Here is a 23,763-nt window from a genome sequence, read left to right as displayed (position 1 = left end):
GGAAACATGCTACACTGAGATGCTCTGCTGGGACATTTCAAGACATTGTTTTTTTCTCTTATTTATTTGTATGTTCTCATATTTTCCCCACTCGGTTTAGCCTATGAGTAAGCAACAACTGGAACTACTTTGTGGTTACCAATCATGTTAAAATGTAATAATGAAAATAAGTGGAATGAATCATTCTTTGACATTAGCAAAGGTGACCTTGACATACTGTTAAAAACTGTTCTTCATTTTTTTCTTAAGTGTTTATCACATTACAATTAACATCTAAAGTAAGCATATTATTAAGGATTTATAAAGTGTTGACATAATGCTTAATGTTCATGAATGGCTTATAAAATGATTGCTTACCTGGTTACAAAAAATAGCTGTGAACCTTTCAGATAGGTTAATTAAGTATTGTAAAGTTTAATAAAGTATTGGCATCCTTCAACCTTTATCAACAATTTATCAATCCTAAAAAGGTGCACTCATTACAGCTTTGTATATGTTTATCAATTGTTATAATAGCTTACTATCAAGCGATAGTGTTTAACATATTTGTTAAGTTAATGATTAACCGTACGCTTAAGGCTTTGTGCATTTAAAAAATGTGATTATTGTTAAATAAGGCTTTACAGCATTCATAACATTTTGAAACTTTTTATATATATTTGATACACAATTCATAGCAACTTTAACCCTGAGAAATTACTGTTAACTTATTGATGAGTAAATTTATAAAACCTTATTAATGATTACGTTTACACTTGTCTTATTCACGAGTTAACACTTTAAGACACTGTGTAACAAGTGAGTGACCTAACCAAATAGCGGGCTCCTAACTGGACTCTTTATTTCATTTCATAAAAATGACAGTGGCTTGAATTTGCGTGATTAGTGCCCATTTAATGAGCCCCTAATTAATGTAATTATATTGTTACGCGTTATGGCTAAATTCAGCTTTAAAATATGGCTGCTTTTTGAGCACGTTTGCATTGTGCGATGGACAACAAATTGTGTTTCACGATAGAGATGGTATTCTTTGCCACATTTCAAATCTATGTTAGATGATACTTTCATAACACAATTTCAGAGCGCAGAATCAGGAACCTGGTAATCGTTTTCCTTTTGTAGGTGCGCGTTTCATATTTCCAAGAGTATACAAGCCATGGCCCCCCAACCTCACCCATGGAGTTATTACCATCACTATGACAAGGACCATTTAAGTCAAATGTTGATCCTTTATTTGTGACACAATGTGTCAGAAATGAACTTCAACAAAAAGTGTGAACTCAAGGTTATAAACATCCAGTTGGAAATACTCAAAATTATAATATGCACTGCATTTGTGTCCAACTTCTTAGTCAAGTATAATAAGGCAATGTTGTGTATTATGTTATTGGCATTAAAAAGAAAAGACCTTTGAGCAACAGAAATCTCAAATCTCATTTTTCAAGCTAATTTGGGCCTTTCTTTCTGGTTTCACCATAATTGTGTTGAATGTTACTACGTAAAATGAGACAGTGGCTCTCATGCAGAGTGGCCATAAAAAAGGTCTTTGCAACATTGCATCCATTCAAAAAGCAATTCACTGGACTGTTAATGAAAAAGCAAACAAGCCACCGCTGCAATTTGCCAAAGGAAAGCTGAGCAATTGGCCTGCTTGTGTACTCCACAGAGTTCCCACCTGACACGCAAGCAACACTCGAGGAAAAAATAATTATCTGCCGTTTCCATTCCAAATGCATTTGAATGCTAATGAAATCAACTTTCCCTCTTAATAACACAGAAGTATGCAAATATGGAGCAGAAAGTTTTTGTTGTGATCTTAACTGTTAGATGGTTTGTATCTTCTGTTTAGATGACAATTCATAAGTTTATTTTAATGGGTGTATTACTTATTGTGAGTCACTCACTGAATAGCGAACAAGCATTTTCGAGTGGATGACAAAATCCGTTTCTTCTGGGTCAAGACTGATTGCAGGAAAGAAAACACAAAAATGAGGTCAGCGCTTTACAATGTGTGGTAATGACAAGAATCTGAAACTTTTTCAGTGTCAAATGGCTTGTTTGGTATTGATTACTAATATCTTTGAATATTTGTATTTCCATATATTTACCAAATTCTGCACACCATATCAGGGTCTATGTCAATATTATTTGGAGATATTTTCAAAATCGGTAAAAGCAGGCAATATGGTATTGTCGCATTTAACAAAACACCAAAGCTGTTGGAATAAAACTGAGGGCCTATCAATCATTTTTAAGAGCTCTGGTCATTTTGCATTTGTGTTAATGCAACTTAGTCCAGACTGGAACATACTTTATACAATATATATTTTATTGAGGAACTGTGACTATTTGGACAAAATATATGCTTAACAGTCCAAGATAAAAGATTTGTAGTCTTTATCCGGAAAAAATAGACTTTTGCATGAGTGTCACGTCTGAAAGCATATCAAACCACATATTTTTTTCCGAGCATGTCGGCTTAATTCTGAATTATACGACTTAAAAGCTTGCAACAATAGAGGTTCCGCTGAGTTATTATTAGTCCAGACTGTGTAATTGCAAGCGTTCTAACTTTTAACCCGCTGCTTCTGACCTACAAATATTTACAGTCTGATTACTAGACATACTGAGAATTGTTAATCATGCTGCCGTATGTCACTTCAAAACGGACATTCATCACGATCCAAAACGACAAAACAAGGGTAAAGCGTGTAAAGTGCTACAATAATCAAATAAATGAGGCTTAGCTGAGGGCACACTCCCGAGAAATGATCTCAGCAGATGACTAGACAGGTGGTGGCTTCTCTCATCACAGCACACTACAACCACCACCAACTCCCACGCCTTTAATGAGCTCATTAAGACAATAAAAAAAAAAAAAAATTGCGAAATGGAAGCGGCGGCGGCCGAATACGGAATGGAGTGAGCGACGGGGACATCTGCAGCTTCAACTCGTCTTTATTTCTCGCCGACTATGAATTATGCATGCTGCGCCTCCTAATGGAAAACAGATGGACGGCAAAATTCACTTTGACAGTTTGTGCTCGGACAAAAATTGCATGCATGGCACATGACAATTTGAGATGCGCATTTACAGAATGGTGCCAACAAAACTAAAAATACACGCGGTGTAATCTAAATAATAATAAATTGACGCTGGCTATGAGGTGACCTTTACTTGAGCATAGCTTGCAGTTAAATGTTACAATGTAATAAGCATTCAATGAATTTATCACCTTCGCAAAGGAGGTTATATTTTCTGCGTACAACTGAGCATACAGTTCTTGAGCTAGAAGATTGGAATTTTTTTGGTGCACATAATCTTCAAAGGGCATCTTGAAAAGTCACTTACTAATGACATTGTTCGAATTTGACCGAAAATGGTAATAATAGAAGTTGATTTAAAACCTATATCACTGTCAAATATCGCCAGATTTGAGTTACATGTCAGTGTCATGCAGACCTTGTCCAGATTACGCATTTGGCAACAATTTAGCATCCCTTTTAACATCTTCAGACACTTATATTTCCATCAAATGTCATTATATCCAACTGTATAGGATCTTATTACATTTACTTCCCTTAGATCCAGTCAAAAGTTTACCCAATTTTAGCTATTAACATCCTAGATTGTTCACAGGTGAAAAATGTTTAAGTAAGCCTTGATGGAGGTTTTTACTTCTTCGCCTTCATTTACACGACAGCGGTCTACCATAAATACATGGACTTGCAAAAATAAAACTGTCGAAACGTTGTACTATGCATGCCAGGCCAGTAGTTGGCGGTATGTGAGATCAAATTAGAATTTTGGCAGTAATGAATCTACTCGTTGCTGGAGAAGCAAAATCAAATGCTTTTTCACCAGTAATGCAACTAAATTTTTGCCCAGACTAAACACTTGTTGCATTTATGCCTTGTCTGCTTTTACTATTGACATCAAAATGCGACATTTGGCCTGGATATACATTGCAGGTCCAAGTGCCCAATAAATAAAAGGCAGTCTGGTGGACTCGTTCTGTTGGTACAATGACAAACCTATTCTGATTTAGATTTTAAATGTCTTTAGTTCTTCTCTTTGTAACTGCTTGTTGTTGTACTTCTAATTTTATAGAACATATTGTGTATGAGGTGCACATCATGAATAAAGTTGCTTTAACTTGCCTTAAACTGCTGCTGCTTTCTGATCGGTTGAGCAGATTCATCATTATATCAATTTTTTTTAAATTTTCCATTTCATAATGCAATGGCCGGACTGAATGTATCTGCTAAAGTAACATTTTTATATGATACAAGGCTGTGGCCAGAAATTCAAACAGCAGATAGGTGAGTTTCCCAATGGCATTATGAAGGATAGTTTCCCCAAAACAATCAGCGAATAGGCAAAGTTATGAACTGCAATTATGTACAAGTTCTACTATACACTGAAGAAAAAACTACATTTTAATTGAATGACAAAAGGCTTTTCTTATTTAAAAAAAAATCCAAAACACTTTACAGCCATCATTAAAATAAAATCCACAGCCTTTTCCCAAAGCATTGCTTTTCTTATTGGTCTTCCTTCAAGGGTGACGAGTGGGAGAATACTTGATAAGAAGGCAAACGCTTCTAAAAACAGCCTGAGGGACTGCAAGTTTGCTTGATTACTGCCTATCTTGCCGTTTCCCCAAATGTTTTGCGAGCCTCTGACCATTAATCAATAGCCAACACATGCATCGCGCAGCTAGCAGCGTTCTGTTATCACACCCGCCCGAGGAGTGCCTGCCATTGCATGGCAGCCTTGACAGAACGCATCCACATCTATGTCCACAAGCATCTATGTCAACCATGCAATGCCACAGGGGAGGAGCGGCTTCGTTTTTTGACAAGGACACACTATTACGATATTCACCAACAATCTGCATTATTATATAGTTCAAAATGGTCTTTATTTGGCATTAGTATTAGATTATGGAACTAATCCAGGAAGTTTACAGTGAAACCTACATACCTCCAAACCTATCAACTTTTGCTTTAAAAATTTAGTTACTAAACTAAATAAAATACAATTAAAGACCTCGAGCTCACCCAAGCTCCTAAAGAGTATAAGTGGTATAGAAAAAGGATGGATAGATGCCATTTTTGGCAACAGTTAAAGTATTCAGCTTATTTAAAAAAACCATCGCCCCCACACACTTTTTCTACGCCCACAATTTGGATGTTAGGCTGGGCGAAGATACACTATTTGCAAGAGACACACAACATTGTCATTTCAAAGCAGGTTTTGTTGAAAGTATAGACTAGCATCAGTAATACAATACGAATACAATGTATACTTTAAAGAAAATTATATGTGTTTATTATTTATGTTTTCTGCTTGGGTTTTTGACTTTTTTTATGTCTGCGTAGAGTGAATAAAAGCTTTTAAGTGTTTGAGCGCCGACTATTGTGAACTTCTCAAAAATGAACACTTTAATGGCGCCATTGGTTTCGTCTCCCATTTATTTCATTGCAGTTATTAAGTAGTATTTATCAAAATACCCTTTAAGTCCAAGGGCCATAAAGTAATTTATGGGACCTATACAAAAAACTCTAGAAATGTGGGGAAAAAGTTGGGCAGCATGGTGGGGGAAAAAAAAAGTGGCTTAACACTTATTAACTGTAAAAATGTTCCTTTTCAAATAAATGCGAGGTCGTTGAAAAGAATACGAGTAATCTGTTTTCAAATTCATGTTTATGGCTTGCTGTTTAAAAGTGGTTGACATAAATACCACCACAATCCCATCTTTTAAAACATACAGTACATCGTCTGGAAGTGTTCACAGTCATTTGTACGATGACGTTCCACTCGTAAAAAAACAACAGCGGCAAAAGAAGCAATGCGGCTGTTGACTTTAAAGAGAACACAGTAGCTAATTAGCCTTATTTACCAGACGCCTCACAGTGAAGCGTGCCACCATCCTTGCCATGACACATCCCAATAAGCGCCATCATTACGGCTTCCGCTTCCTCCGCCTCTCAGATGGAGAGCGCTTTGCTGGCAATCAGGTGCGCGTTAAAACACACCTTTGAAGAAAAGGCCACAGAACCCTATGGCGAAGCGTTCGAGGAACTCATTATAGACGCCGGAGAACCCGCTGGGATGACACATAATGAACAAAATGAACACGGCGTATGATCAGTGCCTTATTTTTTAAACTTTGTTAGGGTGACACATGATGAGGATGAAAAAGGAGCTGACCCAAGTTATAATTGATGTAATATGCATCCCAAAAGACAAACTTAGAATATGCTATTTATGAGCACATCGGCTTTGGCAAATGACAGGATGTCTACTTGATAGTATCTACTGGACAGTCAATTATCACGCACGTTTTTCAAGTTCAAGCCCAAAATTTGAGGACCAGGTGGCAAAAAGGCCATCTAAAATCTTTAAATTTTTCTTCTCATGAATGAATCATCCTTTTAGCGGACCCAACAACAACAACATAAATTCTACTATCACATGTATCCTGCTGGTCCTGAACAGCCTCCCAGTCCTAAAACTGTAGGCGCCTACTGAAAAGTTATTTGAAAAAAAAATTATTACACCAGTCACACAAAATCATGCACATCATATTAATCATCACAGGATGCATGAAACATTCTCGGACCATTGTTTGACAACAGAAAGTCTGTCATTCTGTTTTGATGCATCAATTTCTGCGAATTTTTAACTTCTCGGGAATTATTTATTATTACTATGGGTAGATGGACACAGAAATCATATGGAAAAGTGATTTAACTAGAGTAAGTAACAGCAGCCAAATTCAGTAGAACCAATTCATCAGTATGACCTGGCCAATTTAGGTTTGTGTGTCACTTTTATCATTAAGGCCTTCAATTTGTAAACAAAAGGCTTTAGGTTGTGAAGACACTCCGAAAAGAAGAAGCCTCTATTAGCTGCAATTGCACAAGATGAATTCACTTGTGCTTTGAGGAGCGATGCCCATTCGAGACTAGCTGTCGATGGGAAGCTGGAAATTGTCTTGGGCTAAATTGAGTTACTCTTGTTATGATGAATGTTGGCCAACAAATCACTGGACTCGCAAAGCCGCTCAATCGCACCTGCTTGTGATACTGTGTAGGTTGGCTGCAGAACCGGATGAACCCGTGCTCGTCTCTGCGGTGACTCTGATGGCCAATTAGATGCGCGCATCCAGCGCGAGGCGCATCTTTGAGGCCAGAGTGCGCTTATTTGTCCAAGGGGGAAGAAGGCGTGGGTGCAAACACAATGTGAGCTTTTTCTGCCAACATTACATATCAATAAAAGGCGGCGCGAATAATGCTGTCTTCAGGTAAGTCTTCCAACATCAGAGAGAAGAGTGCCAAAGGTTGTTTTTTATTGTGATGTCTACCACAATTGCCTCAAAGAAGAGCTAACGTGCTAATATGTGTGTAAACTCGACATATGTACGCGTTCGGGCTATTTAAGTCCATCTTTGCTTGTTTATCCCGATGGTCGGCTGTAGCGTTCCCTCCGGAGGTCAACACATACACACACATCTCCCCACCCACCACTGACATCATTCCAATCATTTGCCCGAACACAGCAGCAGCCGGCAGGGCTGGGAACGCGGCCGTAACACTGCGGATGGATGGTGTCATGAAAGAAGACAATTATGAGGCAGAGAGCGAAGTCTCCCTGGGTTATGCTTTTAGTCAGATTATTTGTTTTGTGTAATATCTGAAGTTGAACAGCCTCAAGCTTGTTCTGTTTTTTTCTCTCTCTCCTTTCGCCCTGCTTGTATGCATTCTTGTGATGGTGTTATTTTTATTTTTTTGCTGGGAATACAGTTTTTTGATGATCTAATTGGCCATTATTGGATGTTTGCAGGCGCTAACATAGGTACATCCATTACATTGAATAAACCCGATACAAAGCCCGTATGTTGCCTTCAGCTAACTGGATAAATATACTCAGCAAACAGCAATGAGATACATAACAGTGGTACTTCCTGTACACATCCTCACGTAATCCAAGTAGAATAAATACATTTAAAAGACAAACCGAAATAAAAAGTATCCATAATGGAAACTTTACTGGAGGCTATTGGAGAAAACCACCAAGTAAGAAAGCAAACTTCTATTGTTTGTTTTTTGACACTAAATCTTAAAAGTAGAAACAGGAGAACATGAAGAATCTTCAAAAGCTGAAATTGACTCGGGACTAGTTTTTCATCGCACAGGGTTTAAATTGCACTTAAAAATTAGAATTCTATTGCCAACAAATTGATTATTTGTATAGAATTTGTCAGATTACCCAGAAGCCTCAATCTCCCTGTATGACATGTCCCGTCTCCGAAGCATATTCATAATGAACAAAGCCTTTGGTAAGAAACTAAACATTGTCTCTGCAGGGTGTTTGCCTTGTGCGTTTCTCATACAAAGCGAGTGTTGAGTACGTATGTGTGTTTGTGCATATGCCTTGTGGCATGCTTGAGGCCGTGAGCTGCTTGATGCAACCAAGTGCGGGCGCGAGCTCCATTAGAGCGGGTTTGTTGTGATAAACATAATAGTGTAGCAATCACAGTTACATATGAGCAAATTAGTAAGTGTGAAATGGTGCCGTTCTTTATTTTCCTACTTGTTTTACATTGTGGAATATTACCATGTATGTTCGGTTAAAGTGTGTTAGAATAAAATAAGACTGCAGAGAAGCATCATGGGGGAAACCACAAAACAAACTAGAAAGCTCAAACTTTGTGGAGCGATCATGTCAGCGAGTTTTCAAATTGTCGTTAAAGAGATAATTGCATGCACGACAATTTAAAATCGCTGATATAGAATGCAATCATAAATTAACCATGAAAACTAAAATGGCCAGTATCAGGAGAAACGTTCCTCACCGGGGGGTTAAGGCGTGTCAGTCCGTGAATCATGTGGGGGCACGATTTTGCTGCAATGTGGTGTAGTCGAACGAAACGTGAGGTTCCTTCCTGCCTAATCAGGTCAACCCTGCAATTACACCCCACCCTCTGTAATCTGTTCTCCAGCTCATCCCAAAGTCATTTGCGTAAAGCCTTCACCAAATGAAGAAATATAACGGGTGAGCGTCCAACCTGTTTTCATGAAGATCTCCCTGGGCATCATTCTTGGCTAACTTTACAGAACAAGCAGAAATGGACGTCAGCGGTCATGGCAATCCGTAATAATACTAATCAGATTGAGTTAACGGCATCCCTGGGCTTGAGCTACCTGTGGCCATCTTTGAATGTAATTGCACTAATAGCATATTCACAATCAGGACCTCGCTACCACCTTCAACCCCCCTTGACTAATAATGGAACATCCTGTACTTCACATGAGCGCTCACGAATTTGTAAATAATTACTATCACATGGAGGAAAATAATAGGCGGACCCAATTGAAATTCAGTGGCTGGAGGCGATGTGGTAATCATGGACGGGGAGCAGGGCAGGGAGGGAGGAGTGGGGGTGTATATGGAAAGAGAAGAAGGTAATCCCATTGCAGACAAAGAGTTAGGAGTGAATAATGAGCAACTTTGCACACAGTACTTATGCGCGACACCATTTGTCAGTAACGACTGCGCCTTCTTGCTTTTTTTTTTTGTTCAAAAAGAACTCAATCATACAGCATTCTACCTACACGCTGGGCTAGGCTTCGCGTTCAAAGCGTGAAAAACGGATGGCCGGGTGATGGATTGAATGCGTTATCCGCTTATTAGCACAACAGCCCATTATCAATGTGCCCGGCGTGTAACGCAATAAAGACAGGCTAGCTTGCCGCTAAGTAGGAGTTCAGTGACTGCTACCAGGTTCCATCACTCTCAAATGAGCACCACAAATCACTTCAGCGGGATGCCGATACTGGTAACGCGACCATCAGCATATGAAAATACACAATATATGGCGGGAGGAAAAGTCCAATTTGCAGGCAGCCTCCCGAGCAGGCCGAGTGATTGTTAAGCCTTGCACACACAGGGATTTGTACCTTTAACATGATAGACGTCAAACATGACAAGGAGAAAATTCATGTGTATTCATACTGGGTGGTGTACATAAAGGTATCGCCAACAACAATCACAGTCTCCTCCCCAAGACCGGTGGTAGTACCAATACTGACCTGAGAGATGCAGGTCGTTCGGATTTCCAGACAATGCAGAAGAAAAAGAAAAGAAGAAGAAAAACTTCGGGGTAAGGACGAAATGGCACGAGTCAGCGGCCCAAAAAATTAGGCTTGTTTGAAACACTTGTTTCTCAACTGGTGTGTCAAGATCCAAAAGTGAGTCGTGTATTTAATTGGGTTGGTAGGAAAAACAATTATAAGGGAGCTTGTTTGATGTCCATCTATTTTTTCTATACAATTACTGTATTTATTGTAATTTTAACATCACTGTTATTGTGAATGCTTACAATTGTATCAATAGAATTTATATATATTCTTTATTCCTTTGAAATATATAAAAGTGGGTCATGAATGTTGGTCCCAAGGTGACAACAGTTGAGAACTACTGCTTAACTCGTTAATGACCATAATTGCGTCACCATATTACATAATCTCTGCTGTGTTTGGATAACGTTATCAAATTACTTTTGAAGAAAAGTCAATGAAAATTTGTAGCAAGATTTTCTAGGCCAGACAAAATGATGAGACTTTTTGACTTTGAAATTTTGGAATAAGGCCTGATCCTGGGTATATGTGTAACTGGCATTAGATGGCCAGCCGCTGTGTCCTCATGGCAACATTTGACATCTTGTTTCTAGCGATGTAAACATGACAGCGAGGGGAGAAAATTATTATTTTTCCAAGCCTGGAAACACGCCCGTGCACCTGTGCTTGCAAAGGATGTTTTGTTGCGCACTTTGTTCTCTGTCCCGCCAGAAAAATAATTACAGCAATGGGGGGAGGACGACATTTTTTTTTTTTTTAAAGCTTCAGAGGACGTCAGAGAGGGTAGCAGCAGCAGTAGAAAGACAGCAAGATGCTAATTACATCGCCTCATATTGGACGTTCCGTCAAAACACGTCTTATGTTAATAAATGTTGGATTTTTACATCTTGTTCGGGAATAGAGGTGGGGAAAAAAGTCTCGTTATCGCGCGACGAGCCAGTGAAGAAGCAGAATGAGTCGGGCAAAGACAACGCTGCCTCTTTTGTAAAGATTTATGACACGCATGCCCATGCAGAGACAACACCCCCTCCTTGCTTCACTCAATGCTACCATTTACATATCGTACGCTCAGACATGCATGCACACTCATTAGGAGTGGAGGTGCACGGTCTGCGTGAGATGACACCAGATGATACGCACCTCCCTGACAGCAGATCTAAAAGAGATCCCCGTGTAAGAACAGCAATGAAGGCTCCTAATATCTTTGATAGTGTCGTTATGCTAATGATAGGGCCCCGATGCAAAATTCATGAAGTATATCGAGCGTTTGAGCATTGCCGATACTTAGAGTATGGTTGTTCCAAGCAGGCATTATGCTTTTGCCATAATTGTTTTTCGACAGTTAAGTGCGGCTAAATGACTTTTATGCTTTAGCGTCTGAATGCTGCCATGGGTTACCATTGTTTTTATTTACTTTGTGGTTAGGGGAGACAGGTTTTGTTCCTCGTGCAGTAGCTGTCAGTCTGAGTACTTTAATGGGAGACTCGAATATGCCTACGGCAGCCATAATGGCAGGGTCAACCGTACCATTAAATGTAATCGGCAGCATGGACATTATCTTAGTATCTTATCTACTGACTCATATCACTGGGTGTGTACTGGAGCAAGTCCTCATCATGTATTATTGTCCATGTATCTTCTAAAATGCTATTTTTGGCACAGTATAGTCATTTTTTAAGCCGCACTCATGCATCCATTCATAATGCAGGTGATAAAAGGAAAAGCACGAACAGCGCGGCTCGAGCAACCAGCTGCGCGCCATTATTTATTTTTTTGCTATTTTCTTTCACAGTCTTTTTCTTTGGCCTTCAAATACAAACTGAGCCTCAATCATCCACTCATGACAAAAAATGCCCTCTAATTGATGCCTCCCTTTTCCCTACCAGTAAATAAATGTGTAGTGGCTCTAAGTGTCCCTCGTTCATTGTCACTATTGTTCCCAGTCAAAAAGAAAAGAGTTCATTTCTGAACCAGTTAATTGCTGAACAAAACAGCAGCACCACCCCTTTTGTGAGAAATATAGTATTTTCTTTTGGAGGTAAGCTGGCCAACACTTTTAAATATTCAACTCTTAATTTGTCACCACTTGAAGACCCTCTAAAAAAGGACAATGTTGTGATTCTCCTGCTGAACATCTAAGCAGAGGAAAATGCAAAACAAATTAGGCAGGGGGTCCTGCGGCGGAAACCTAGTCCATCCTGTCACTTCAAAAGGTTTTCATATCAAGCTGTCCATCACCGACTGTTATGAGTTTGGACTCAGTAACGCTATAGTGTGTGCATTCAGACTTGCTGTGTGTGTAAAATCTCCAAGGAGTCTCTCTCAAGCACGTTTTCATTTGTCATGAGGAGGTCCGGGTCCATTGGAGATGGCACAGCTAAGCGGGACTGTCAACCAATCAGGATTTTTTTTTTGTTTTTTCTTGAAATCGGTGCTTGGTTCAGATTAACCTGTGCTCCGACGCAGGAGTGGGAATGCAGTGTGATTAGATGGTTGGTGGATGCTCACACATCTGGGGAACAATTAGCCCAGAAGTGAACTCAAGTGACAATGTTGTCAGATTTGACGTGTTTAAATTTAGAGCCATTGATATCGCACGGGTCAAAGACGAGCATCGCAGAGGAGGGCAGCTTCTATGATTAAATCCTTGTCATTGCAAATGAGCCTTTAAATGAACTGTAACAAATGTAAATGTATAATTAGCCCAGTCGCTATGTGCGTTAAAGGAAAGACTAATGTCTGTCAAATCTGATCAGGATTTATTTGTACAACAGTACTGGTCGCGTTATTGGCTCTTACTTTTCAGTTAGAAAATGTCAGTATTTCGCAATCTCTGAGTTATGGCGAAACCTTGGTACCTCCAAAATCAATTTTCAAGAGACCCCAAGAACCGTTTGTTCAACCATTAACATTGCACCGTCTAGGAGACCAAAATTTTATGTTGGTCATTAATTTGTAAATAACAACAACAACAATAATAATAATAATAATAATAATAATAATAATAATAATAATGTGAACTGAATATTTGTGAAAAAAGTATGCAATTCGTCAAATTGTGACATAGGTCTAATAGATGGCGGCCAACTTGATTTTAAATTGAGACTCCATAGCCCGACTGAAGCCCACCCCATGACCACAGAACCTCATCCCCGCAACAGTGTCAAAGTATGCTGAGCGTACAATGGGAGTTAAAACTAGCAAGCAGGACTTAACACCTGATTTTAAAAAAATCATTACAGCAATGCACCAAATGTATTATACTGCTCTGAAAATAATAATAGATAAGTTTACGTGTTTGTGTTCCAAGTCGCAATTCAAAAGCTACTATATGAATATTGGCTTGTCTGCTATCAAAGCTGTTGTCTGAATATTTTAGCCGCTGAGAGTGGACACAGAGAATTAGCAATGATGAAGTGACAAGTATGTCTGTCAATTGGATGTTTGATGCCAGCTCACAGCGAATTAGAGGCGGCCAGCTGCGGAAAATAAACAGTCTTTGAAGCGCATTATTATGTGACATGCTGCATTCACTGGTAGAAGTGGTGAATTAATGAGACAGTAACAAAAAAAGATCCCTATTTCCCTTTAAGCAGATCCAAAACTTCGACACAAAGAATTACTATATGTGACTGAGATGCTACACATCTGGGCCAACAGTTTTTTTTTTTTGTAAGCATAACTTTCACACTTTAAAGCGAAAGCTGCTAAATAAACATTTGTATTAATGCAAATGACAACTTTGTATGAAGATGTCGCTCGCAGTGTTTAATCTGTGTGGTCCTTTTTTTTGTTGGTCTAATGATTTATATTCAAACTAAGGATGATTATAATTGTCCATTTCTGTAATAGATTTCTTGAGAATTGATTGTAATTTACTTTATTGTCATTAAAGAAGACTTCAGGCAGAGGAAGTTGAGAGTATTTCATTTTTTTGCTGTTGCCGCTATTGACCCCTTCCAGAATTGACCCCAAAGTGGACTTGCAAGGTTGGTTGCCATACGAATGGTTGGTTAGCATACGAAGCTAAAATATTAAACTGCATTTTCACTCGATTTTTTTCTTTTTTTTTTGCAAATGGCTCCCGTCTGGATTACTATGCTACAGTTTGACCTAGAGGGGATGCGGCCACACCTGTCCGCCATTTCATTCCCACGGTTCCCACTGTGGAAATCGTCTGAGTGACAGCTGCACTTCAAAGTTTCTCTTCTGTAATGTCCATCCAAAGTGGCAGTGAAGAGAAAGAGAGATAGTGTGTGAGAGAGAGAGAGAGAGAGAGAGAGAGAGAGAGAGAGAGAGAGAGAGAGAGAGAGAGAAGGGGCCAATTTGGGATGATTGGCCTTGAAACGCAAGCTTCCCTGTGTTCCTTTCAAGTGACCCATAGCCCGCCAGTGTAGTGTAAAATTATCCCGGCCATGTTTGTGTTGTGTCAGATGTGGTGACTGCCAGAAACTCCTCGTAATTGTCTAAGTGCTCCGGCGTGTCAGAGCTGTCCGTCACTCCTCCCAAACTTCAGCTTCTCAAAATATTTTCACTGAATGGCGGCGGACAAACTACTTTCACTGATGGAGTTGTCACTTTGGTGCTTTTGCTAGGAAAAATATTTTAGCTCGGTGAGAACACACACTCACACACAGACACACACGGAGACACAAAGCGACTGACATGTGTTCCCGCTTTTTGGGGAAGGGAAAATGAGAGCGGCGTGCTTGTTCGCTCTTTTTGTTCTTTGATACTTTTACAAATTCAAGACTATGAGCTTTTCTTGTCACATCTCATTGAAGTCGATGTTAACCTGAATGTGACATTGCGAAAATACATTCCTCGCTAAGTCTGCTCTTTAAGATCGGACACGCATACGCGTTTTCTCTCATGTGTGCACTTAAAATGGAAACTATTGAGTGAGGATCATGAAAAGAGCGAGTGTGAAGTTTCTTTCGATTTGGGACGACGGTTAGCATCAAGTTATCGTGCACGCACACACACGAGAGGCTCACAAACTGGTTGTACACAAGAATCACAGCTTAAAAGGACGGTAGGGAAAAATAATAAAAGTCAGGTACATTTGACAGGTCTTAAGAACAGTTTTGAAGATTCTTGAAGGTTTCACTAAATGGAATGCGGATTATTTAATGTCAGAGCTTCGTAAAGTGTTGTACTAGTCCCAGTAGTGCAAGGGCTCCCTCTAGTGCTACGCAAAAGAATCACCAAATTAATGCATTTGTAGCTTGAGCATTTTTTGAAAGGCATTACAGGAGCGAAAATGAGAAGGTCTTATAAATTCGACACAACACAAGCATGCCCCAAACCTGCCAAACTTAATTAAACTTAATTAATCTACTGTAGGGCCGTGCAAAATGGTGGGGCCGACATGGTGGGCATCCACCTTCAGGGTCCACAGACAAATTCATGCAGTTTTTGACAAAATTACCAGAGCTTCATTTACATTTTTCACTAATCCCGGTAGGTTTGCTTTGTATTCCTCTAAGACTTCTAATTCCATAAACTTCAGTCCGCAAAACCCTCTTTTCAACCTTTACTGCAAGAAACTTAACAAATTATCCAAAACTTAAGCGATTTGCTCAATTCTGAATTGTGATTGATGGACTCAATTTGCACATGGGATGTAATTTACTCAAGGGAAATGCCCATCCATAGTGTAACGTATGCCATAAAATACCTCAAAACAAGATAGGGACGATGTTTCCTATCTAAAATCGTCAACTGCCTCGTATATGACTGCTAGACTTTGACTTTCCGTTAATACCAATTTGAGTTTACATTTCAGTTGTTTTTACAAATACGTGTGTGGAAAAACAGTATCCAATATCATATTAGGATGTCATAATGACTTGCAGCGGTTTATTGGTATAAATTCAAGATCGTCAAGTGTTATTATTGCTTCCCAGTGCTGCAGGGCATTGACATGTGTGAAATGTGCGATATAGTGGACTGTTTGATCGCTATTATGAGCCCCCCCACACCTCGGTTATTACTTCATCTTGTCCAAACACACCCTTGCTGCAGTCTTCCCAGGGAGGCAGAAAAATCATTCTTTAATTGAATAGGTGTCAAATATGTTTTCCAAATGTACTAAAAGGTTATCATTGTTACACGCAGACAAGCGCTTATATCGGAATCAATGTTAACTTTGTTACCAGGGAAATTTACGGCCTCTCCGAGGTGACCGCTGTGCGTCGAGTCAATCGGTGTGTTTTTACAAAGTTCAGTTCGGGGCTGATTTATAACGCTGCGGTAGAAAAAAAATAACATATCGGAGAGGTGCGAAGAAGGCATAAATAACTCGTCTGTGTTTTTCTTTGAGGGTGTGACACGTGGAGATTATGTATTGTTAGTGTTAGAGCGGCAGGGGGCCGTCGATTTAGAGCCAACCGCAGTAATATGAATAAATGACATAAGACTCCATTGACGACCTCTGGTGGTTTCAAACTGCCGGGAGCTTGGATCGCTTGCCCTCGCTTGACACCTCGCCTCTTTTTACAGCAATCAATGCCGGTTCAAAGGGATAATTTAAGAATAAGCAGAAAGACAAATAAAGACAGCAAAGGAGTGTCGCAGTTACTCGCCTGCAAAGGCGTCACGATTTGTCTTGAGCAAGTTTGCTTTATCTAATAAAGTGTCTCCGGATGAAGATGGATACTTCAAACGCTCTGCCGTCTCTGTAATCACAGAGGAGGGAGGCTCAACTCACACACCTTGCTCAATTTATTATTAATAAGTACATCAGTGGGAGAACGATATCCTGGGGACCCCAAACACCCGCCGAGCGAAGCATTCATCAAAGCATATCACAATACTCGGGATACACAGGCTCCAATAACAGATAATTGATGGGAGCCGTCTGTGGTCGTGATGGTTATATAATGATATTAATATCATTTTACACTTCACACCAGATGAATGTTGAGGGGGGGAATTGTGTATGAGGCTTTTTACAATGCCGTTAGCAGATCGACATGACTTTTCTCAAGACAAAGCAATACAAGTATTACTTTGGCACCATCTTGTTGCATCTTGGTGCCAATGGACTATGTTGGAGTTGGTTGAGCTCGGAAAAAAGTTTGCCATCATCTCCCAGTGTGTTAAGTACTCACAGATTTTAACTTTTCACCATCCCCATAAATAGCTGATTTGATTTTGAACAGATGCATGTCAGTCATTTTCAACAAAACCCACAAACATGTGCATGAGGCAAAAGTCAAAATGCAGCTCAGTGAATTTACTTTCATTCTGTTTCTTAATTTAATTTAAAAAAATAATTTGAAATAAATGCTTCTCATTTGACAATGGTTTGTCTAAATACCAATGAAAGTGTGGCTATGTCTAAATTAGCCTGTTTTCGTTATACACAAAAAATGTTGTTTTATGGATTAAAAATGGTAAAAAAACAAACCGTAAATTAAAAACATACAAAACTAGAAGGTCACACAGAACGTTGTTGATGTTTCTCATGAAGCCATGCCAAAGTAAAGCTGCTGACCTCCAACTTGTCCCAAAATACAATAATTATGCCTTATTAAATCTGTTTATTTCTTTAGTCTGTTTTATCATATTTTCAATCTAACAGCTATATTAATCTTTCTCTTAAAATATAAAAAAAAGTTGTTGGCATTTCAGAACTGTGGTGAATATGAATTCTTCTTAATCGAGAATATGATGAAATTGCGTTCCAGGCTTGGTTGTGGAATAAATTAACCTCAACTGAACAATCAGTGAATTATCTATCAATGTAGCCATGACAATGACAAGCTAATCCTTTTTTTTTTTTAATCAAGATATGAAAAAAACATTACTTATTTTCACATAAAAGTATGCAATTTTCTTGGGAGATGCATGCTCTTCATCAGATTTAAAAAAAAAAATCTCAATAACTGAACCAAATGATAATGAGCATGATTGAGACTGCATCATGAAAGTCGCGTTTTGGTGTGCCAGATGGGCGACTATCATGCGATGCCCCTCCCGCCCTCCTGTGCCCCGTGTTGGGTTTCCAGCAGACGGGATTGTGAGTGACACATGTAGCTATCGGAGGCATGTCTGCGAGGCGTTCGATCAATACGAGTGGGCCCTGGACAAGCTACTATATACCATGTTAGAATGCACTTAGGAGAAGGGCGCCCCATCTGTTCCCTGGTCCCCTCGAGCCCTTCCCCCCCTTGTCACATGTCAATCTACAGCGCTAACGTCCCATATATTGCGTTATCATTCACACGCTTTGATGCACCTTTGCTGGTGTTATATAATGAAGCTGTAACTCAATAGCTGGCAGCTCTCCATTCGCATCGCATCTGTCCGCCTCTCCTCGGGGACGGCCATTGTGGCTCCTCAGGTGAGAGCACGCTACGATAGCACTTCATTAACCGAATACAACAGAAAATCAAGTGTGTGATTGATTTACTTGATGTTTTATCTTTTTTTTTTTTGTTTGACCTACCTTTTAATTATTCCCTAATCTACTTTTAATTTTATACAAATCCACGTGCAAATTAATGGCAGGTGGGAGAGTGATTTTCCTCTTGAAAAAGGAACGAAAAGGAAGGATAATTAACGATTTGACCTGTAGGGCCTCTAAAGAAGATTGGTGGAGGAGCTTGTGCATAATCAGCTGCGCTTTTGAGGTGAACAACTCTTGAGTGCCTCGAAGCACCCACATAATGGCTGCATCATTAGTCGCACAATTGCAGGAGACCCGCGAGGTGTACTATCGTGGATGTTGTTTTTGACTCGATCTATTACATATTTTCTTCTTTAAAGGATGCAAGCGTGTTTTTTTTTATGTGTGTAAAGTTTTGACAGTGACGAGAGAATGCACAAGATGAGTCTTGTTACACCAACTCAGACGCATATTTTTCTAATAATATGGCATTTGAGGGATGTTTTTGAAACCCAGCACTATGGTGATGTTTTTTTTTTTGGTCCAAATTAGTTCTTTTTGGGTGAGACATCTTGCTAGTTGACATTCTATTTATGTTATCTGCTGTGTATCTATCTGTCTGTGTACATACTATGTAACTGAAATTTAAATAATTGTATTGCATTTTGGTAGGAGCAGCCAGACACTTTCCTAAGTGGTACACTTCATTTCCTGCATTACCATTCAATGTTTTCGCTCATCCATTTGTTGCTTTTGTGCTCAGCCCAGCGCAATAGCACAATTGGGTGAAATCTTGCTGCCAAGAAAGTGAAGTGAGTTGAGGAGCTTCATCCAGACAAAAGTAGTCCTTTGTTAATATCTTGTGGCATTTATAGGCAATTACAAACTATGGGAGTTCAATTATGCACAGATTTTCACTATACGCAGGTCTCGGTCCCTCTTCGCTGTACTGCATATTGATATTTACCTGAGTCTATAACTACTGTTACTTTTACTATTTGGATTTTATGAAAGCCATAATTTTGACCCTTTACAAATTTCCATAATTTTCCAACCCTCCATTTTGCATACCGCTTGTCCTAGGGTTGCTGGAGCCTATTCCAGCTAAATCTGGGCAAGAAGCGGGATATAGTATGGACAAGTCGTCAACCAATCCACAGGCAGGAACCATATTGATAATCAACCATTTATATCTATGGACTTTCGAGTCTTAAATGAACCAGGTACAAATCCTGAACCCTTCAACTGTGAGTCATGTCTGCTTAGCATGGCAAAAGGGGTTTTAAAATACACAACAATCGGAGCAGCATCTCTGAAGGAAATCAAGAGAGAAGCGGAGCCAGTGTCCCAATACTTATCTCTCAAAATGACTTGTTTAATCATTTTTTTTAAAGCCTGAATAAAATGATGTGCTTACAAAAAGCCTTGCCAACAATAACATTAACGTTTGACACGCAGCATGTCAAAAAAAAACGAGAGAAGAAACTCTGTATCACAGCGAGAGGCGACCTTTGAAGAGAGCTGATGTGAATGCTTCAAACGGCGTCGCACCAAAGAATAACCTCTGACGCCCTAACAAACAAACATAAGGCACATTTAAATAGCACACGCTGGAAAAGAGAGCGGCGATGTGTCTATTACACGTGATTAAAGCGTGATGGCTGATGTCCGATCCGCTTTGCCGCCTACCTGCTCGGCATGTTAGCTGATTTATGGCCGGCCTTTTTTCATTCCCGCCCCGCTGAGCGGCGGGTTGAGAACTCCTGAAGAAATATAACGCTTTGCTGACAAAATACAGTGACAGCCGCGGCACCGTCGGGGTGTTTAGCGGGAGACAAGGCAGGGTTGAAGGCGGCGTCATTTGATCTAAAGCAGCTCGGATTGGGTGAAACGACGTTTATAGCCGACTTTCAATTAAAACTAAAATGACGCTCGGCTGTAAAATTTATTGAACAACTTTTACGGGGGTCTCGTCTGCGAAACATGTGGCGCACAAATGAAATGTTTGCTTCGACAGACGAGCAGGTAACTTGACGCCAGGGGACTTTTTCATTAACCTCGAGTTCAAACCTCCGCCTTTTTCTTTTTGTCTTTTTTATTTTCCTCTGCGTGCGCAACAATTTGATGTAAACGGATGAATATAAATAATGTTTCCGATTCTCTGCAACCTATTTTCCCTCTTTTGTGGAAGCGACGCCTTTCGAGCTGTTCCGTAGCATCCCCAGGCGTTATCATTTGCCGCATGATTATTTCAAAAGCTTCCACAACACAGCCGCTTCTGATGTAATCCTCATGCATATGGAAGGTGTTTTTTTTTTCCCGAGGAGGCGGCGACCCTTTTCGCAGAATGAAACGAGCGATCACAGGCCTAATGAGGGGCCGGGCGCCGGATGGACGACACGTCTGTAATTAGCCCCTAGCCAACAAGCTTGTTTTTATTTAGATGGGAGAACCGCCGACCAAAGACACATCCCCTCCCCGCATAGACTATAAATAAAGATTGTCACGGTAAGCTAATCAAATTACGAGACGTCGCTTGGGCGAGGCTGTCACTTTCACGACAAAGAGAATCCCCTGAGGTCCTCACGTCTCTCGACTCACTTCTCCAGGCTTAGGCGCAAACGGTTTCAAGCAAGAAGCAGCTTTTCAGCACATTGGCTTTTTACTGCAGAGGACACAAAGCAGACAACTAGTAGGTAAGTGGGGGGAGGATATAAAGAGGCCGCTCGTAATAATAATAGAGGCGTCTGGCATGTCTGGAAAGGAATTCCAGCGCTCCCAGAAATGAGTCCCGAAAGTGCAACGATGTCATCCAGTATCACCTCACGAGTCCGAGGTCATTTTCCTGTGGCTCGGAACAAAGTTAGGAAAGTACCTGCATGAAGTCAGCATTCACGGCGGACCACCCTGAAGTGTCACGATGTCATACAATGCGATAAATTACTCCTCGTGACCCTGCGACATAACTAATAAGAATTCAAAGAACATTCACTGGGTGAAAGAAATGAAATGGAATGCAAATTTGATTTGATTCTTTTTTTTCCCTCCAACCTATTTTTTTGAGTAACATTATAAATTAATTCTTGAAAAAAAATCTCCCGGCATCACCTTTTTTTCCTCACAACATTCTGAATTTTCCTTAAAAAAGACATTTGCCATAAAGTTACATTCTCCCTCTCAAAATACGTACTACATCTTTGTGATGTGAATTTTTTTTTCTCGTAGATTCGCTTTTTCTTACAATATAATGACTTTTCTGAAACTGAATGATCTCAATTTTGCCTTATGAGTTATGAGTATGAAAATATTTTTCATAATACTATTATTCTAAAACACACCACTGTTCTCTAAGAAATAAAACTTTTTCTCTAATAGTACTTTTTTCAATACAACCGTATCACGTCTCTTTTTTTCCACAGGAAATTGGGAATCGGTTCTTAACACAAGAACAAATTACATAGAGCAAATTGCATTGTGACTTCCTAAAAAAAAAATCAGGTTTACAACTTCATCATAACTTTTTTCTCACATCTTGTTTCCCCCTTCCATTATATTGACTTAGTGTTAAAAAATGTATTACTGGATAGCCATGAGAAAAAACGCAAACATGGTCATAAAACAGAAGTTTTAAGTCAAGGCATTTTGGTATGTTGATCTTCAGATGAGCGGAACACAAATGGAAAAAGTTTTTTCAGATTGTTTATGTGTTTCTGCTTCGGGGCACAATATATTTTATCCACAGTCTCGAAGACAGCACCGGCAGAGTCAAGCTTGTCAGCGTTCACTTGCTGTCTGCTGTAAATACCAAAAGTTACCATGACGTACAAAGAATTATCCACAACCGTAGCGCAAGCTTTTCAGAGTAAGCTTCAAAAGGGTTTCAAGTTTTATGTCTCATTGTACCGCTGCCATTTTGAAGGGACGTTTGCCATATTAATTGCCATCTTACTTTAATGAACTCTTGCTTTAACTATCGTTCTATCAATGGACCTTTTAAAAAATTAAATGGGGATCTATGACCGAACTGGTACTTAAAGTTCCTAAAAAGAATGTAAAAGAGTTTCCAAACAGCTGTTGATTTTTTTTAAACGTGGCCGATGAAACGCAGCATCCTTATCAGAAAGACTGCTGTCGCGCTACCAGCTATTTGCTGGAAAAGTTAGCAATCAGCGGTGGATCTGTTTTTTTTAGGAGTGACTGAGCAACTTGTACAGCAATCTCTGGTTTTCTCTTTTTCATCATCATGTTCCCCCTGCTGTAGCGTTCTCCTTGCATCTCCCCTGTGAATGTGACTAATCATCCGACTTGGCGTCGGGCCGCTTCCCTCCCTCCCGTCTTTCCCTGCGCTGCTCTCCACTCCTGCACTGTCAGTGATTTTTCATCGCCCTTGTTGGGGCCATTTTATGCATTGTTTCCCTGATGCAGTGATTGATGTCCAGGAGGGGCTGGTAATCTTGGGGAATGAGAGGCTGGATGGCAGCCCTCCTGACGCTGACACGTGTCGGTGCGTTGGCGCACCCCCCCCGCCGCCGCCTTCCTCTCCTCCTCCAGTTGGCTGCGGTCACTGCTGAGCCCGCTCACTTGGCTCACCCCTCATTTCCATTTCAATCTCAACCTCATGAATGCAAAAACTCTTGGCCGAAAATTAATAACGGGAGGAGCGTGCACGAGGGAGCCTGGGATGGCAAAAGGAGAGTGCAGGCTAAGGAGGAGAATGGCGATGCTTGGGGTCTTTTGTTCCACAAAGTGTGCCCCCTTTTTTATTTCCCTCTTTCACCAGCATCCTCCCAATGAATGGCATTACAGACAATGCCACATCCACCCTGACACAAATTTATTTCGCTCGCCGCGCCGCAGTGTATTTCCAACAGGACCAGGGGCGATTTGTCTGGGGACAATTTGGTTTCCATAAAGGATTTAAATGGTTTCTGCGGAGATAGTGGGCTGAAATTTAATTTGTTTCTCATTTACTACAGCAGGTATGAAAAGGAGAAAAATTGGATGGCTGATGGGCTAAAAATTGGTGCTGTCCCTCTGCTGTATCCCCCAGAGGACACAGGTCCTGCATCATATAGATTGAGTTCGACCCCCCCCACCGCCCCCAACCACGGCCCTCCGCATTAACCACCCACCTCCCCATCCGAGTCCTCGCGACCGCAAGCCCGGCCACACTTAGCATCGCTCCTCCAACCCGCCTCCCCGTAACCTTAAACCAACTT

The sequence above is a fragment of the Syngnathus floridae genome, chromosome 8 (assembly GCF_059516105.1).
Source record: "Syngnathus floridae isolate MCC-2025c chromosome 8, RoL_Sflo_1.0, whole genome shotgun sequence".
NCBI classification, from domain to species: domain Eukaryota; kingdom Metazoa; phylum Chordata; class Actinopteri; order Syngnathiformes; family Syngnathidae; genus Syngnathus; species Syngnathus floridae.
The sequence above is the reverse complement of the archived record's forward strand: the minus strand, read 5'-3'. Positions refer to the sequence as shown.